Source organism: Mustela nivalis (genome assembly GCF_964662115.1).
Source record: "Mustela nivalis genome assembly, chromosome: 15".
NCBI classification, from domain to species: Eukaryota; Metazoa; Chordata; class Mammalia; order Carnivora; family Mustelidae; genus Mustela; species Mustela nivalis.
This window is the reverse complement of record NC_139034.1, coordinates 80,642,509-80,663,316: the sequence shown is the minus strand read 5'-3', so window position 1 is coordinate 80,663,316 and position 20,808 is coordinate 80,642,509.

Here is a 20,808-nt window from a genome sequence, read left to right as displayed (position 1 = left end):
TAAAGTCTTTCTATTGTTAAATATAAAAAACATAATTTCATTATTTTTATTGTTAACATAAAAGTTGTATGTAAATTATATAAAATTAGGTACTTTGCTTGGTTAAAAAAATGGAACATTTTGCAATTGTTTGTTTTATTAAGCATGCCAAAATATTCCAAGCATAGTAAATATGTGTTCTAAGAAGATCAAGTAGCATTTATAATAAAAGAAGCATTGTTATTCTATCATGAATATAATGGTGATATGAAAAATGACCATCATAGTATTATCTACAAATATTTTCTGTATCTCCACAAGATACCTATTTTTAACAAAATCATTTCACATCTTAAATAGTAACATTGATTTCTTAATATCAATTATTCAACCAGATGATTTCCAATTATTTTATAAAGTCACTTTCTAAGTTTGTTCGAATTGGGGTATCAAGAAAGTTACACTTTACACTTGGCCTTCTAAGTCTTTTTTAATTCATAGGCTTCTCATTCCATTGGGATTTTTTCCTTACAATTTTTCAAATTGACAAAACCACGTTTTTTGTTCTGTAGAGTTTCCCATGATCTGTGTTTTGCTAATAGTGTCCCCATTGGCAGATTGAAATGATTAACTACGGATACCTAATTGTTCCTTTAAAAAGTTTTCAGAGAGGTTACACAATTTGCAGCATTTGAAATAAAATGTGTTTACTTTGGAAGATCAGCTGTCACTGTGGCAATGCAAACCAGAAGATGTTAGAGCTATAGAGCTCTTAAATAGTTAAATGTTACATAGTTGGAGTGCGCCTGGGTGGCTCAGGCATTGAGAGTCTGCCTTTGGCTCCAGATCATGATCCCAGGGTCGTGCCCAGTGGGAAGCCTGCTTCTCCCCCTCCCACTCCCCTGCTTATGTTCCCTCTCTTGCTTGACTCTCTCTGTCAAATAAATAAATAAAATCTTTTTAAAAATGTTATATAATTAGAGCTCTTATGGCTGAAATAGCAAAATGTCCTCCCATAAATAATAGGGGAGCGATCGAGTGATTAGTTCTTGCACTGTGACTAGTTTTTACATCATGAGACACCAAATGTCTATTTGTTAATAGAGAAATATTGTAAGATTCTGAATGCAAAAGTAAATATGAAAGGGCATCTTCAGAGTAAGGAATCAATACATAGATCAAAATTTGTAAAGCTGATCAAACCCAAACCATCCTAATCCAGAAAAATGACATTTTTGTTAACTGGTTAATGTACTTTTTTCCAACATTGTTTGGGCTGCACACTCTTTGATTACCTCTTGGAAAAATAATTTTTTATAATTTTTCATACAGAGATCAAAAGTAAACCAATCTTCTAGTGGTTGATCAAAATTTATTTATTACTGACAATGTAGAAAATGCAGGCACTTTTGTTGACTCAGTGGCCATTTTGCTCATCATTTCATTTGGAACCACCAGACTTCATCAGAACTGGATACATCAGATCAGGAAGATGCAAGCGAATAGACTAAGATGTGTGACGTGTTACATTACACACAGATGTCCTTGCTGTTTGTGGTACTGGTATTGGGTCGTACTACAGCAGCAAATGGTGGTAAACTCTGTATCATGCAACCCCTGTGAAGAAAGGAAGTATGTATCCTGTGTGCTCTGCTCTTTTGAGTATATTCTTGTCAGAAAAGAACATCCTTTTTGACTAGGTGTTGTGGAGAATGACTCAGCAGCTTATTTGTTACACATTTTTACATATCTGATGGAAGATTTTCTATAGACCAGTTTCCTATACCTTCTCTCCATGTCCCATTTTTCCTCTGTAATGGACATTCCTGCAGCAGGCACTGTGGAAGGCTTTCACGAGACCATACCCCTGACTCCATGTCTCAACCTGGGATGTGTCCTTCAGAGTGGACAGGATTTCTACACGGGGATGGCTAGCATAGCTATAGACAAGAGTGAATGTCAATCACATTTAGCTCCTTGAACCCAAACGAAATACACCCTAACTCCACTTCCTCTGAGCTGGATCCAAAAAATATTTACAGCCTTTCTGATCTCACCAAACATGAAGTCAAATATGAGAGAGGCCAAAGCAAAGTAGAAAGAGAAAATATTTTGAACTAATTACAATTAAAATACCTCAGATATTTTTAAATCTTTGGGGACCCTACAGCTTAAGCTTCTTCAGTTTTTTTGGTACATCTGCTTATGCAAATCAGATAACAGAAATTTATTAATAGCCACATTCTTTTTTTTTTTAAAGGTTTTATTTATTTGTTTGACAGACAGAGATCACAAGTAGGCAGAGAGGCAGGCAGAGAGAGGAGGAAGCAGGCCCCCTGCTGAGCAGAGAGCCCAATGTAGGGCTTGATCCCAGGACCCTAAGATCATGACCTGAGTTGAAGGCAGAGGCTTAAACCACTGAGCCCCCCAGGTGCCCTAACAGCCACATTCTAACATCAAACATTATTCAGTGTCTGCCATGTGCCAGGCCTTGTCCTGGGTACTGAACTTATCAAAAATGAAGAAAGCCCAGTCTTGGCTTGGGAAGCTCACAGTTACAGATCAAGAAGAGAAGGTCTTTGCAGAGCCCTGTAACGGGCTCCCACGCGCACACACACACAGCTCACTGGCCCGCGCGCACACACACACAGCTCACTGGCCCGCGTGCGCACACACACAGCTCACTGGCCCGCGCACGCACACACACAGCTCACTGGCCCGCGCGCGCACACACAGCTCACTGGCGGCTCACTTCCCCGACACACAGGCATTTGCTCCTGTGTCCTTGCTGGAGAAAACAAAAGCAGTTCTGAGGCCACAGTTATGTGGCTTAAGCCATCTCTCATGAGTTACCCATTTGCAGTGGATGTTGGCAAAACAAGTAACATCCAAGCCAAGTCTTCTGGTGACCCACAGGGCTCTGGGGGAGCTGAGAGTCCTGTGTTTCCTTTTGGCTTTAAATACCCAAGTTCTAGCAGATGTTGATGGTGCAGCCAAGTGCCATTAAAACCAGGTGGAGAGATTTCCACTCAAGTCTCAAGGTAATGAGAGAGGGGGGATTTTTCTTACGCTATCCCATGTAAGATTTAGATGTAGGTGTGAGAATTTCCTAGTTCTACTGCAAACAACTACATCCTTCAAGGGCCTTGACCCATTGCTTGGAAGAAATACAGGAAGCAACAAGAATTCATCCTCAAATCAGAGGCTCCCAAACTTTCTCAGTGCCTACGGTGTCTCTGATTATACCCCTAGACCAAAATAAATAGCTAATAATTCTTCCTATTAAGTAGCTTAGGTCTAAACAACCTCATTATTATTCATATATTAACAACTTAGAATTTGTTTAAAAAAACATAAATGTAAAATTTTAAAATTTTATTCTTAGATAACCACAATTGCTTGCTAGAGGGTTGGTTGTAGCTGTTGGGCACTGCACTTTTCAAACTTCAGAATCAGATTGGATACTCCAATTGATTTTTGTGCAGTGTTTTATCTCAGCAAAAGCTAGAAAGCTCAGCTTCACAAATAAATTAAGGAATGAACAGAAATATAGAACCATCAAGTAATGTAACTGTGAACTACGTTGAGCTAGTAGTTTGCACCATGTCCAACAGATGTCGCTGTGTTTCCCTCACAATTTAAAAATACTCGGTGTGGCCACAGGGCACTTTGCAATTGCCACCTTAAGTTTGTTGCAGTGCTCTATTTCTGTAGTTTGTTCAAGGGCAGGTCTTCAAGAATATCAGGACAACGAAGGTGGTGTGAATGGGACAAAGGGACAGATTACTGAGCGACTAAAGCTGGATGGATTCATTTCTTTCTCCAAGCAGATTACCCTACATACACAGTCACTCTAATTTGTGTCATTTTTGCAACAACAAAACTGGTGAGCCTTAGTATGTTTCCATAATCCATTCACTCCCAGCTCTCTTAGCTAACTATTTTACGCCTTTACTTCTCACACCTCTAATTCCTACCCTATCCTCACAAGCAAATGACCTTGCTTTGTACTTCATTGAGATGTGAGGATACTTTTCACAGACTCTTGCCATTTGCACTGGCCATGGACGGACGATCCCTGATGCTATCTGAAGCCAATGCCTCTGCCCCTTAGATCCCATTCCTTCCCGTCTATTCAAGGGGTCATTTTAACATTCTTCCCTCTTTGTACTATGTCACTGTTTTTCCTTTTTCTACTGGATCATATTATTTCTTCATCTAAAGACAAAACAACAACAACAACAAAACGGGTTCCCCATGGGTTCAGTCGCTTGCACATCCAACTTTTGGTTTCAGCTCAGTTCATGATCTCTCAGTGGTGGGATCAAGCTCCGTGTTGGGCTCTGTGCTCAGTGAAGTCTGCTTCAGATTCTTTTTCCCTCTCCCTCCTGCTCTCACTCATTCTCAAATAAGTAATCTTTAAAAAAAATTTTTTTAATTAACATGTAATGTATTATTAGCCCCAGGGGTATCGGTCTGTGAATCGCCAGGTTTGCACACTTCACTCACCATAGCACATACCTTCCCCAATGTCCATAACCCAACCACCCTCTCCCTCCCCCCCTCCCCCCAGCAACCCTCAGTTTGTTCTGTAAGATTAAGAGTCTCTTATGGTTTGTCTCCCTCCCGATCCCATCTTGTTTCATTTCAAATAAATAATCTTTTTATTTTTATTTTTTTTTTAATCTATTTATTTATTTATTTATTTGACAGACAGAGATCACAAGTAGGCAGAGAGGCAGGCAGAGAGAGAGAGAGAGGAGGAAGCAGGCTCCCTCCTGAGCAGAGAGCCCGATGTGGGACTCGATCCCAGGACCCTGAGATCATGACCTGAGCCGAAGGCAGCGGCTTAACCCACTGAGCCACCCAGGCGCCCCTAAATAATCTTTTTAAAAAATAAAATAAATAAAAACAAAAACCCAACAGATCAAAGCTCTGAAATCATCTTTTAACCTTCCTTCTACTGCCAGCTACTTCCCCATTTAGTTTCTCCTCTTAGCAAGAAAAGTCCTCAAAAGAATTCTTCACTCACTATCCCGTTCCTGTATTCCACTGACTCATAAATCCACACCAACCATGTTTCCCCCCCACCACTGCACTTAAACTTTTCTTATGGAAGCCATGAGAAACCCCTGCACTGTGAAATTATAATGCTTTGAATCCAAATTATAAAACCTCTTCCACTCACAATATCTGAGCCAGGTGAGCTCTCCCTTTCTCTTGAAACAGTTTTCTTCAGTTGGTTTCCATGATACCACAGACTTTTGGTTTTCCTCCTGCCTCACTCGCTCCCTCTTCTCATCTGCATCTGCTCATTCATCCTCTTTCCCCTCATCTCTTAAGGTACTTGGTTTCCTTTCCACCTCCTTAGTGATCTCATTCAGTACCATGGTTTGAAAGATCTATATGTTTAGTTACATCAAATTCATATCACTGACTCAAACTCTCCCCGAAATTCTAGACTTAGTTATCTAATTGCCCTCCTCAATTTTTCCCCTTGTTTGAGTAGTAGATGTTTCACACTCAGTATAACGAAGACTGAAGTCCTGAGCTTCCTGTACAAACTTGTTCTGTCCATAGCCTTTCTCATCTCAGCTGAGGTCGACTCTAATCTTCTGTTTGTTCAGGTCAAAAACCCAAGGGTTTGTGTCTTCTGGTTCCAGATAAGGTGGAGTAACACATGCCCTCCTACTTCTTCCTTTAACTATAGCTGAAAACTCGGGATGAAATAGAGAAATAGCAGAAGACTCCGAAAGGTGGAAAAAATAAGGCAAATTAACCAGGGACTTTAGGACTCAAAAAAGGGTATGGAGGTGAGTTCTCTGTCTTACTTTCCACCTACTTCTCCTCTCTGGGGACTAGAGAAGGCCAGCACCTAGAAACACCAGGAGCAGACAAAATAAAAACTTCAAAAAATGACTTCTCCCTGTAACCGAAGGACCAGGAAAGGGGAAGCTGAGCAAGGCAGAACCCTTTTGACTCTACCTGACCTACTCTACACAAATACCACAAACTATACCCTTTCCTCTCTCCGCTAAGTATTGTAGTCCCCCCACTGGCACGTGGGCCGAGCCTTAATTCCCTCCCTGTCCTCTCGTAATGAGGTGATACATCTTCCTCTTCCTACCAGAATGTGGGTTAGGTTTCCATGGAGACTATAGGTGGCCCCCAGACTTTCACTTGCAGTAATGAGGGGGTGCTTCAAGTGGGGAAAAGATTTCTTAGAGAAAGATGCGTGGGAAGAGAATTCCTTACATACACATATGAATCAGTAGGTCAAGAAACCTATGCACGAATGTGCCCGAATCAAACAGCAAAAGGTTTTAGAAGTGCATTCTACTGTGAAATGCTAACTGGGATTCAGACTGTCCTCTAAGTAGCACACAAATAAGCAGACTAAAATAACGGTGCAAAACCTTTGAACGCTAAGTTGACATTTCAACAAAAAAAGAAAAAAAGGAAAGTAAGGAAAGAAAAATAAGAAAAGAACAAACAAACCAAAAAATGGAACAGGATGTATGTGCTAAAGGGTAGCTACCTGCCAAGTTAGAAGAGTTAAAGAACTAGATTCTCAGGATATCTAAAAAGTTCAGAACACAATCAAATATTAGTCACCACACCAAGATCCAGGAGCACCTGACCCCACTGAGAAAAGACAATATCTGTCAAAGGTTTTAAAACAATCATCACAGAAATGTTCCACTAAGCAAGTAAGAACAGATTTAAAAAATGAAGTCTCAGAAAAGAAATAGAAGATAAAAAGAATCAACCGAAATGTTTTAACCGAAAAATGAAATTAGCAACTTCACTGAATGGGCTCAAGAACAGAATGGAAATGACAAAGGAAACAGCATGTGAATTTGAAGGTAGATCAGGAATCTGAGGAATTCCTAAAGAAATTCTTGCCAAGATATATCATCATAAAAGTTTTGAAAACAAAAGACAAAGACAAACATTAAAAGTATTCAGAGAAATGAAACATTTCCTATATAGGAAAAGAAAATAAGAATAACAGTATATTTCTCATCAGAAACCAAGAATCCTGGGGGGTGGGGTTATGGGCACTGGGGAGGGTATGTGCTATGGTGAGTGCTGTGAAGTGTGTAAACCTGGCGATTCACAGACCTGTACCCCTGGGGATAAAAATATATTATATGTTTATTAAAAATAAAAAATTTAATTAAAAAAAAAAAAAAAAGAAACCAAGAATCCTGAAGAGAATGGCCACATTTCCTAAGTGCTAAAAAAAAAAAAAAGGAGCTTTTAATAGAGAATTTTATATTCAACAACCTTTTCTTTTTTTAAAGATTTTATTTATTTATTTGAGAGAGGGAGGGGCAGAGGGAGAGGGAGAAGCAGACTCCCCGCTGAGCAGGGAGCCCGATGCAGGACTCGATCCCAGAACCCCAGGATCATGACCTGAGCTGAAGGCAGACACTTAACTGACTAAACCACCCAGACGTCCCAACAATATCTTTTAGAAATGAAGGTGAAATCCATTCTCAGATAAAGGAAAACCAAAATAATTTGTCACCAGTGAATCTTCCCTAAAATAATTAGCCAAAGGGCATCCTTCAAACAGAAAGGAGATGAGAGCAGAAGGAACCGTGGAACATTAGGAATGAATAAAGAACAATGGGAGAGATGAATATACGAAGAAATACAGCAGACTAACCTTTGATGGTTGAAAGCAAGACGTGATTCTCAATGTAAGAGAAGAAATATTTAAAAGAAGTATATTTTAAAAAGGGGATTTGCAAAAGGACCTAAATGGTAAGGTTTTTTTTTCCCTTAAGACTGATTGATTGATTGATCTGAGAGAGAACAAGTCGGGGGAGGGGCAGAGGGACAGAATCTCCACAGACTCGCCACTGTGTGCAGAGCCCCAAATGGGACTTGATCTCGTGACCAAAATCAAGAGACAGACATTTAAACAACCGAGTCACCCAGGAGACCCCTAAATGGCAAGGTTTCTCTATTCTGCTATTAACTACTATTTAAATATGTTCGTGAAGTTCCAGGCAGACTTTCAAAAGACTAGTGCATGAAACCAACCAGAATCAACCCCAAAAAGTTTTAGAAGTGAACTACAAACACCCAGAATCAGATCCTGAAGTGTATGTGTGTGTGTGTGTGTGTGATATTTATATATATATATATATATATATATATATTTTAAAGATTTTATTTATTTATTTGACAGAGAGAAATCACAAGTAGTCGGAGAGGCAGGCAGAGAGAGAGAGAGGAGGAAGCAGGCTCCCTGCCGAGCAGAGAGCCCCATGTGGGACTCGATCCCAGGACCCTGAGATCATGACCCGAGCTGAAGGCAGCAGCTTAACCCACTGAGCCACCCAGGCGCCCGATACTTATATTTTTAAATTATATATACCATAATGTATTTTAAGTTATATATATGCATATACATACACATATATGATATATTCAAAGTAATCTTTGGCGGAATCAAAAAATCAAAATTGATCGCCAAATACCTTCGCGTAATTCCCTAGAGGATGCAGGAAAAGGGAACATGAACAAAACCCAGAGGGAGCAAACATTTCCAAAACACAGTAAAATGGTAGACTTAAGTCCTAACGTATTATTAAGTCCATAAAATAGAATGAAATCTTACTGTCGGTGACAACATGAATGTTAAGTGAACTAAGTCCGACAGAAAAAGATAAATACTATGTAGTCTCAATTATATGTGGAATCTGAAAACAAACAAAAACCAAAAAAGGAGCTCACAGATACAGAGGTGGTGTTGGTGGTTGTCTGAGGTGTGGGGGGGGGGCAGTATGGGTGGAGGGGGTCAGAAGAAATCCGACAGGAAGAGGAAGATGCCCAGAGACCCACCGTCTTTCTTACCGAGCCCAGTGACAGCTCGACGCAACTGAACATTCCATTTCTTCTAAAATTCCCTACCACCAAAGCTAGGTTCCTATACTTTCCCAATTTCATTTTAAGATGCATACAAATTTCTTATTTAAGTTGTTTGCTGGTTTTCTTAAAATACTGTCAAATACCTATTCCCAATCCCTTCTGCACAATATATAAACAATTCCATGGCTTTTCCAGCAAGTCAGATATGCTCCCTAAATATCCAGAAAAGCAGATTACCCCCTCTCAGCCAACTCATGAGTAGATTTAGAACATCCATATCATCATAGGATTACCAGGATTATTACAAAACAAGCCATATCACCTCTCCTTGCTGACAAAAACAGACTGGAACTCTGGAAAAGAAAGCTTGCCCTTCTGCCAAGAATCTCAACTGATTGTGAGCTCCCGCCTGCAACATTTACCAGGCCTCAGCATTACTCTGTGCTCATTCTAAGTTAATGTGTCATCAGTTCTTTAAAACTCAGCTGTTGCTGGTGTATCATTTTCCCAAGGGAGTAAGTTGCAGCATACACTCTAAACACTAAATAATACCATCCTGATGTACAAAGCAAAGCCGTGGGACCACCCACCACACCATGAGTGACCGTCTCATTAGGGAAGTTCTGGCCCCTCACGTGAGCCAGGGAGAGCTCATCAGCCGGCACCTATTAAGCACAAGGGATGCCAGGTACACATTATAGCATTTATTCTCCACACAGACCTGCTATTACTACCCTCTCCATTTTACAGATGTGGAAACTAAGGCTCAAAGTTTCAATATCTTGCCTAAAGCCACTGGTTAAGGGACAGCATTAGAGCTGTACACACAGTCTAATTTTAAAGTCTCATTAAAGAAAAAAAAATATTTATATTACCTTGAAAGATGAGATTTCCAAGGTGGCTCCCTCAGGCTGGTTCACCTCTGGGTATTAAAGTGTGGGGAGCTCCGGTCTCCTCTCTGTCACTCCCTGAACCGGCGCCCCGACTCCACACTCTTGTTTTTCCAAAGCTGCTGCTCATCCAGGGCCAGCGGAAGTTAATGGAGCTGACGAACCAGGAGCCATGGGATCGGCCCCTTTCTGCTACGATCGCGGAACCTCCATGGCCTCTCTTCTATTTGGGATCTCTATATCCAAGAGCCTAAAAAAAAGATGCTTGACTTTTAGTTAGCTTTAGCTCAGCTGTCTTCTTTCAGCCTAACCAACCATGAGTTGCAGTGAATTCTCACGAAGCTTTTCCTGACAGGTGACACCAGCCCAAGTGATTTCTTCCTTCGCTGAATTCATGGCTCATCGTCTGCCATGGCTCATGCTGTCCTGACATGATTCTTGCCCCAGGACCCAGGAAGAATACAAAAAAGACCCATGTGCCGTTTGTCTAAATATGGAAAGGTTATAAATCAAACTAACAAGCTGTTATAAAAAAGTGTTATATCCTTCGGCTGTGACAAATCAATCTTCATAATACCCTAGAAGCCCAGGCTCAAATTCAGGATTCTCAGACTTCCTGGAGATCTGCTCTGGAAAGCGACAGTGCAGAGGGAGCTACTCTTGGTGGAGGACGCTGGCCCACAGTCCACCCCCCTTCCTTCCCAACCTGGCTCCATTCCCACAAGGAAGGGGAACATCGTGCTCACGGGTGTGACACACTTGCATACACAGCCAAGCTTCATCACACACACAAATACACACACACACACACACACACACACACACACACACACACACACGGAAGTCCCTTGCCCACCACTGGGTCCTTCCTTGTGCATTCATTCCCAGACTTGAGAAGAAGCACGTTCAGATCCTAGGAGTTCACTCAGGTCTGCCGGGAACCTGCAGCACAGTCCAGAGGAAAGTGGGTTGTCATGACCCTTTCTCCCCACTCCCATATCACACCCTGGATACTCCTTGCCTAAAAGGTGGGCTCTGCATGGAAGAAAGTCGGGTGCTCTAAGACCTGGGTGCAGAGCAGGGTACCCTCTTGTGGGCGTCTCCAGGTGGTACTTTGTGGCATTCTTTTTACTCCTTCTGTTATCTCTCCTATTTCTTCTTGTCGGAGAAGTTCTTCAGACAGTTTTGCTTCCTGTGGGTTGCAGAATTTTCCTATCAGCCTATTGACAGGGATTTCTTTGCACGAGGCCTTTTCTAACACAAGATTCCTTATTTAGCATTTATACAGAATTCTAGAAACCTAAACAATCTGTCATCAACCATTTTCAGTTAACCATATGTCTCTAGAGTCATAGTTCAAAAGTATTCTCCATTTCATATTTTTTCCATCTTGAAGTCGATTTTCTAATTATCATTTATTGTAGCTAGCTTTCTGCAGTCTATTCGCCACATGGAGTGTGAGTGTCACAGTCTGGAAACCACGCGTGTCCCCATCTGTGTCTCTGTTGCCACCTGGTTAAGTGCTACTTTGGCTGGATATGGATTCTTGGGTTGAAACCTTTTTTTAGCTGCAGTTCATAAATACTATCTGTTTCCTAGCCTCAAGTGATGACAGAGGAGATATTCAATAGTATTCTCAACCTTTTTCTTCTGTAAGTTTATTTTTTAGTGGAAGTTCTTCAATTTTCCTTTATCCTTGGAGTTCAGAGCTTTTCCAGGACTGGCCCGCATCTAGGTCTGCAGTCTTCCCGGGAGTAGGATAGTCCTTTCAGTTCCCAACTGGGGTCGTTCTCTTGTTTAAGGGTCTCAGTGTATTACTGTTATTGCCTCTCTCTTTGCTCTTTATCTCCTCTGGAAAACCTAGTGTTTGCACGGAAGGTCTTCTAGATAGGTCTTCCATGGTTCCCATTCTTCCCTTCATGTTCCAGACCTGGTTTTGTTTTTTTTTTTCAGACCTCTTTTTGAGACTATCTTCCACGTGATCTCCTGGGCTACAGTTGTGTGTCTTAGCCATGAAAAACCTCTCCTTTAATGCATCCACTGATCTTTTTTTTAAAAGAATGGTTATTTTTATTGATGGATTTTATAGCATTTTAATTGACGGATAACACATAAACAGGCACAGATCCTAAGTGTCCAACTCAGACATTTTGGAAAATATACTCATCTAACCATCACCCAAATTGAGACACAGAAAGTTGCCAGCATCTCATGTACCTCCTTCATGACCCCTTCCAGAAATCACCACTCCCACATGAATCACTGTTCTGACTTTCATCACTATAGGTTTGTTTTGACTTATTTTGAACTTCATACAAATGGAGTCATAGTAAATATGCACTTTTTAAAAAGTCATCTTTATACCCAGCATGGGGCTTGACCTTACAACCCCAAGATAAAAAATGGCATGTTCTACTGACGGAGCCAACCAGGTGCCCCATAGAATATACACTTTCTGTGGGTGGCTTCGCTTGTTCAGCATTTTATTACTCCATTCATCCATTTAGAATTAGGTCATTTATTCATGTTGTATAATTTTCCATTGTATGAATGCACCATAATTTCTTTATCCATTCTAATACTGATAGACAAACATGTTGTTTGCACCACTTGGCTATTTCAGTCTTGGGAAACATGCTCTTACAAGCATGTGGATAGGGGTACATGCATTTGTGCACATCTGTAGTGTATACTCTTAGGAGTGGAGTTCTGGTGCAAAGGGCACACATGTGCTCAGCTTCATTAGATGCTGCTAAGCAATTGTTCAAAGTACTTATACCAGTTCAGACTCCCACAGCAGATTGTGAGAATTCCTGTTGCTTCACATCACTGGTAGCACTCGTATATAATAATTTTTGTCCCATTATACCCATTCTGTTGGTTACTAGCAATATGTTATTGAGACTTTAATTTGCCCACTTGTTTCTCATTTAATAAACTGCTATCCACTAAACTTACTAAATTCAGTTATTAATTCTAGTACTCTGCCTGCAAATCCTTTTGTTATTTTTTTCCCTCGCATACACCATCAAATCTGAAAAATAATGGTAGTTTTATTTCTTCCTTTCATTACTACACGCATTTAAAATTTTTTCTTGCTAGAACTCCTTGTTCAGTGATGAGAGAAGTGGTGACAGCTGGTCCACGGTCTCATTCGCAGTCGCAGAAGGAAAACCTTCAGTACTTCAGCGGGAAGTATGATGGATGCTGGGAGCTTTTTGTAGACGCTTTCTTTGAGGCTAAGAAGTTTTTGTTCTATTCCTAGTTTCCAACAGCTTGTTTAATCATGAATAGTTGTTACTTGTTATCAAATGTGCTTTTCTAGATCCATGAGATGATCATACAGCTCTTCTCCTCCCCACCCCCTTCCTAGTAATGTAATTTTGAGCATTAAACCACCCTGAGATTCCCGGAATAAAACCCATTTAGACATAACATATGCCCTTGTCGTGCATAACTTGATATGCTGTTATTTTGTCTCCTTCAATTCCCTATTGAATTTTTAAAAGTGAATTCATATGTTATGTTTAAGTCTCTTTGAATGTTCTTTTTTATGCACTTATGCTGGAGTTACCATCTGGGCCTGTTTAGAAATAGCGTCACTAGGCCCTGCAAGCTCAGTGCATTCTGTTGCATCCATAGTGTCCTCTTTTGCTCCTTTGTGGCTCTCTTCATCCCAAGGGGCTCAGTCTTAAATTTTTTTTTTCTAATAATGTATAATTAATGTTGCTGGTGTGGCTGCTTTTACATCTGGATGTCCGGTAGAGATTTCTGTGGCCTATGCTTGTATTTCCCATCCCATAAGTACCAAAGGGGATGGTTCTGGTCAGGAAGAGGTGATACAGAGAAGTGACGGTGCTCTTGGGGACTCACACACCTAACTCCTATGAACTATATGTCCCTGTGACCAATGGTTCTGTCCAACGGGCAGAGGGACACAGCCTCCACTTCAATGCAAAACCTAAGGTGTGGGACTGTGACTTCCCTGGTGTGACCACCAAGCACACCCCTTTTGAAAACTGCTATTTATTACTCTTGGGCTCTGACTGAATGCACACCTGACTCACGGAGGCTGTGTGACCTGATATCCCCGTCACGGGGTGGGTAAACTCAGAGTCAGTGACTAACACAGTGGGAAGGACCCAACGAATCTCACTTGAAAAATGGCATCTGGCCAGCCTGACCCCAGCAGCACCTTGGCTTTATAGGAAAAGGTGGCTTCTAGTCCCCCGAGTAAAATGTCATCGCCCACTTCACCACTGAAGCAAGCCTTCTGGCTCTGTAGGGCCCTCAGCTCATAAAGGGGCACAATTAGGGGGATAAGAAGCATAAAATCATTTAATTCACTCAATGAGTTGAATATATGAGCAAGCTAGAGAGAGAGACTTAAGTCATTGGACATCACTGGAAGTACCAGAACCCCAATTTCTTCATCTGAAAATTGGCAATTAAAAGGAAAGAGTTAAGCACTCACCTTGTCTTTCAGAATAATCACATAGCCCTAGTAGAAGAGAGAAAGTCCCTTGCTTATAGGAATTCCAGCTAATAATTGTAAGAAATGATAAAATCAGAAAATCACCATCACTTTGTCACCCTTAATGAAATAACTGAGTCATGCAACAATCATCAAAGGATATTATCACATGACCAATGATTGGTGGAAAGCTATAATGGAGAGATCAGGCTGTTACCACCCGAACCCTTTGATCAATCTTAACATCACTAAAAATAGAAACCAGATGCCTCCTGATGTAATTCAATATGAAAAACACAGCACCAACTGTCATATATTCTTGCCAAAAAAAAAAAAAAAAGTTAAATCTGATCTAGTCAATTCTCCTCAGTGAGCAGGAGGAAACACAGGGGATGGAGAAAATATTCAAGTAAAATCACAAAGCAGCAAAGAAACGAATCAGAATGTGGGACATTCCATGGGACAACTGATCTAACTTACTGAATAGGCTGTGGTAGGAAAAAGGGCAGGGGGGGAACTCCGTTTGATTAAAAGAGACTAAGAAAGCACAATAACCAAGTAAAGTGAGTGGACCTTGATTCTGTCCTCATTTGAATAAACAATCTGTGCAAATATTTTTGAGACAATTGGAAGAATTTGATCATGGTCTTTATTATAAAAAGATTCTGAAGAATTATTGCTGATTTTATTAAGTGTGATAATAACATTAGGGTTAAGGAAGATAAAGTTCTTATATGTTAGAGACTGAAATATGAGAGAGGGAAACGACATATTGCCGAGGATTTTCTTGAAAATAACAAAGAAAAAGGAATATGGAAATAACATGAGACGAAAGTGGGAAATCTCAGTGGCTGCTGAACCTGGATGAATGCTACGTAGGGATTCATTGAACCATTCTCTAATTTTGTGCATATTTTATGACAATATGATTCAAAGCCTTTTAGACACTAGATTAAAAAACATTACAAAATAGAAATTAGAAACCATGAAAATGAACAGCAAGGAAACCAAATATCAAAATTTCGGGGGATGCGGAAAAATATTCATAGGAAATCTTGTGGCCTTAAATGTTGCAGTTATGAAAAAAAAAAGCAAAGAGTGAGAAAAAAATAGGGATTTAAATGAAAAACTTAGGAAAAGGCATTCTTCTGCAGCTGGCCAAGACAGAGTAACAAGGAGCTGGATTTGCCCTTCTGCCTGAAACAATGAGTGGCTGCCAAAATAGTGAGCATCAGGCCATTAAGAAAAAAAAAGTAATCCCAGAGAGACAGCAACCAAAGACATGAGCGCTCACTTCCTGCATCAGACTTCTAGGCTGTAGGGAAGGGAGAGGGGCCTGGGAGGAAGAGCACTCCCCACCCCACCCCATCACCCAGTCTCCATGAGTTGAAGAGACAGGTGTCATTGTCGCAGACAAGACAGCCAAAGCTCAAGAACAGAGAGCCAAGAGAGAAGAGAGTGTTTCTTGGAGCTGACAGGGGACAAATAAAATAAAGCACCCACATCCTTTCTCACAGAGCAGGTAAAAGTGGGTGAATTTGAAGCCAAGAGGCAGAAAGTCCATGATCCGCACAACGTATCTGCTGAAAGGGATCTTTTCTTGTATCTCGATCTTTGAAAAGTACGTAGGAACAAATATGATAAAAGGTTAAGTTAACTTTCTAAGTGGTGGGACTTCCAGTGTTTGTGATATCAGCCCTGTAACTTTCCATAAATTTCAAGTTCAGCAAAGAAGTCTTGGTGAGAAAAAGGGATTGATCTATTACTTAAGCTTGAGAAAAGCTGAGCTGGTAGTTCAATCCCCCTACCTCTAAAGAAAGTGGTCTGCCTCGACTGCTTACACTTGTGTGATCTGAAATGTGTTGAAGAAATAAGAAAGTTCTTTCCAGCGTTCACTCATCCATTCATTTACTCATCAAACAGGGAATGAGGATCTTCTCAATGCCAACGATCAGACCAGGTACAGGCTCTCTACCCTCAAGTTCCTCACAGTCCAGTGGGCAAGACACAAATCTCAGACAGTTGAACGGGACCATAACCAAAGAGAATGTAAGTGAGATTATTTACCAGGAAGGGGTTCTAGAAGTCTTCCTGGTTCAGGGATTTCTGAGCCGTGCCGAAGGAGAGAGATAAATAGAGGCAGGAATGATTTTTTTAGAGACAAAAGTTGTTTGAAAAAATAAAAAGTCCAGTTCAGTCTTCACCTATCAAATAATTAAACCAAGAGAATGGAAGAAGTGAGGCCCTATGTAAGAAATATCTTCAAGAAAAAACTATCTTCTAAATAAAATAATTATTTTGATGGAGCTAAGGCATTTATAAATAACCTGTAATCCTACGTTTCTCCCTGTGCCCACAGAGTTTTTAAACTTGGGGGCACAGTTAATTTTCTGGCTATCTGTGATGCTGAAGGTTTTAAGCAGTCGGGATAACGCGGCATGCATTTCAGACTGGAGTCAACGTATTCTGGGACAGGTGACACAGATATTGCTCATGAAATGTACATTTCAGCACCTTTGTCTTTTCTTAAGTTAAAGTAGTACAATCCTTGCATGTTCTCTCCTGTTTATCCTGGGATTTTCGAAGAGATACTGCAACGTAAGATTGTTGTTTTCCATGTATGTACAACTGAGTATTTCTGATCTCATTGTCTATGTGTTAAGGCATGCTGCAATTCTCTCCTTTGGGAGAAGTCACTGTGTTGTTCCAATACCTGAAGTGATTCACATGGCTGGAATGACAAGATGATCCCGTATTGGTTCCACCGATAATGCCATCGTGATTGCTGTGCTGGGCAGACAACCAAGTCGGTAACTAAATCAGCTAATCTTTGACACATGTGTAAAGCACTTAAGCTACCCTGCAATTCAGGGTTTCAACTTGCACTGACCTGACGATTGAATTCTGATTTCCACTCAGGGAAAACAACGTTGTGAGAAGCAATTGTAAAAGACTTGTTAAATGTCTTCTCACAAAACTAACATGGAACCTAGTGATCATAATTAAAGTCTCTTAACTCATGTTATATCTGAAGGATTTCTGCTGCCATTTACTTTTATTAATTAGTAATTTGGGGGGTACTTTTAGGTTCACAGCAAAATTGAGTGGCAAGTACATGGAGTTCCCAAATACTCCTGTCCCCACAGGTTGCGTTGACTCCCCTACTGTCACCATCCCCACAGACAGTTATGTCTACTACAATGGATGAGTCTACATCCACCCTTCACTACCATCCAAAGCCCACAGTTTACATGCTTGGTGTTGCAAATCCTATGGGTTCCAACAAACATATTGTGGCATATACCCATTGTTGTAGCATCATACAGAAGAGTCCCATTGTCCTAAAAATCCTCTTCCCTCGGCCTTGTCCTCCAATCCCTGGCAACCAGTGGGTTTTTTTTCTTTTTTTTACTGTCTCTGTAGTTTTGCCTTTTCTAGAATTCATGTAGTGGGAATCAGATGATAAGTAGCCTTTCAGACTGGCTTCCTTTACTTAGTAATAAACATTTAAGGTTCCTCCATGGCTTTTTAAGGCTTTGTTGACAGTTCATTTCTCTTTACTGCTGAATAATATACCATTGTCTGGATGTTTGTCCATTCATCTATGGAAGGACATCTAGGTTGCTTCCAGGTTTAGGCAATAATGAGTTTATGAGTAAAATTTCTATATGTATCTGCAGGTTTTGTGTGGACACGTGTTCAATACCTTTGGGTAAATACAAAGGAGAACTAACAGATAGATAGCATGGTAAGAATATGTTTTGTAAGAAACACCACACTGTCTTCCAAAGTGGCTGGACCATTTTGCATTCCCAGGATTCCTGTTGTTCCACAGTCTGTCCAGCATGTGGATTTTGGCCATTCTCATTGATGTGTGGTGATATCTCATGTATAGTGGTTCTAGTGATCATTTCCCTGATGACATCTGGTGTGGAGCATTTTGTCATAAGCTTATTTTCCATCTATATATCTTCTTTGGTGAAGTGACTATTTAAGCTCTTCAGCTCATTTTTAATCAAGTTGGTTTTTTTGTTGTTTTGAGTGTTAAGAGTTTTTTGAATATTTTGGATAACAGTCCTTTATCAGATATGTCTTTTCCAAATATTTACTTTAGCCTATCATCTGTCATATTTTTTGACATATATTTGTCTTTTCCAGGGTAGAATTTTTAATTTTAGTGAATTCCAGCTTATTAGTTATTTCCTTCATGTTCAGAATTTGTTTTTATTTGACTAATTATTTTCCTTTTTACTCTAATAAAGATTACTGTCCTGTAAGCATCCTGCTGCCCTCACAGAGATAACTGAAAATTTCCTCCCCTTATTTCCCCTAGTATCAATGCTGGTGCCTTTTCTGTAGATCTCACAAAATTGTTCTTAGCATTAACTGAGATGTTTATGAATAGATTTTGAAAACTGAAAGCAGCTGTACACATCAGGCGGCATGAGCAGTCTCTTGAAAAGGCACACACACTGACACGCAGGTACATACATGCACACACAAGCACACACATATTTTTTTTCCTTTCATGGCACCAATTAAAAAGAGAGTGGCTTCTGGGTGGTGGTGGGGGGGGGGGGTCCAAGATGGCAGAGGAGTAGAAGACCTAAATTTCATCTGGTCCCAGAAATTCAGCTAGGTAGTTATCAAACCATTCTGAATACCTACAAACTCAACAGGAGATGGACGCAAAGATAAGCAACAAGTCTATGAATAGAAAAGCGACCACTTTCTGGAAGGTAGACATGCAGAGAAGTGAATAGGAGGCAATATTTGGGAAAATAGACCACTGGGGGAGGAAGCCTTGGTTTGCTGGTTCCCAGCAAGCAGAAGAGCAGCGGAGCACAAAAACAGAACTTTTAGAAGTTGACTCCATGGAGGGACGTTGCTCCAGAGGCTAAGCAGGAGGTGGAATCCGTGGTGCGACAGTGTGGTCTCAGGACCCTCAGGGGTTACAGAAAGCCTGGGGGTGCCACAGTGTGACAGAGTTCCCAGGTATTGGCGCACGGAAGCAGGCTGCAGACACGGAGCTGGAGTGGGCTTTCAGCTTGGGTTTGCCATAAATCGTGAACTGAGGCACAGTAGGACCACTGCTCTTTGAGCAGGGACCCTTCAAACAGCAGATCTGGGAAGACCGGCCCCCCCACCCCCAATTCCTCCAACAGAAGAGCAGCATAGGAACACACCACAGGAATCTGTTGGGTTTGGAGACTCCAAATGACGCCAGGTGCCAGAGACAGAAACAATCAATCACAGGCCAGGAGAGTACAGAGTGTGGCTGGAGACCAGGGAGGCAGGAGTGATTGACTGCTTTTCTCTGAGGGCTTACAGAGGAGGGGAGCCCCTGAGCTCTCGGCTCCTCTGGGGCCAGAAATTGGGAAGCCACCATTTTCATTCCCATCCTCTAAAGCTGTTCGGAAAGTGTTCAGGAAACAAAAGCTACCAAGAGCAAACCCTAGCAGATTACTTAGCCTGGCCCCTGGCAAGGGTGGTGCAATTCTGCCTTGAGCAAAGACACTTAAGAATCACTGCAACAGACCCCTCCTCCAGAAGATCAACAAGAACATCCAGCCCAGGCCAAGTTTACTGATCAGTAAAAACCGCAAAACTCCTGTGCTAGGGGAATATAGCACATGGAATTCATAGCTTTTCCCTCATGATTGTTTAGTCTTTCAAAGTTAATTTTTTTAATTTTATTTTTTTCTTTGAATTTTTCTTCTTTCCTATTTTAACCAACATCTTATCTTATCAATCCCTTTTTAAAAACCTTTTAAATTTTTCACTTTTAAGTTATATTCCATCTCTTCATTGTATTTAACCTTATTTTTGTATATGTGTTTTTCTTTCTTCAAAATTTTGGGAGGCAGTTCCTTCTAACAGACCAAAATATACCCAAAGTCTAGTGTATCTGTTTTATTCACCAGCCTGATCATATTCTCTTTCTTTTTCTTTTTCTTTCCCCCTAGTTTCACCTCTCTTCTGATCTGTTTAATGTATATTTCTCAGGGGTCATTATTACCCTTTCAGCATTTTGTTCTCTCATTCATCTATTCCTCCCTGGACAAAGGACAAAACAGAAAAACTCACCTGGAAAAAAAAAAAAAAAAGAACAAGAGGCAGTACCGACTGCCAGGGACCTAATCAATATGGACATTAATAGGATGTCAAAACTAGAATTCAGAATAATGATTATAAAGATAATAGCTGGGCTTGAAAAAGAGCATAGAAGACACTAGAGAATACTTTTCTGGAGCAGTAAAATCTAACCACTTTGAAATCTAAAAGGTTATTAATGAGGTACAATAAAAAATGGAGGCTCTAACTTCAGGATAAATGAGAAAGAAGGGAGAGTTAGTGATATAGAAGACCAAATGATGGAGAATAGGCAAGCTGAGAAAAAGAGAGATAAACAACTACTGGATCATGAGGGGGAGAATTTGAGAGATAAATCATAGCATAAAGTGAAACAATATTAGAATAATTGGGATCCCAGAAAAGAAAGAAAGAGAGATAAGGGCAAAAGTACATTGGAGCAAATTATAGAAGAGAACTCCCCTTATTTGGGGACGGAAACAGGCA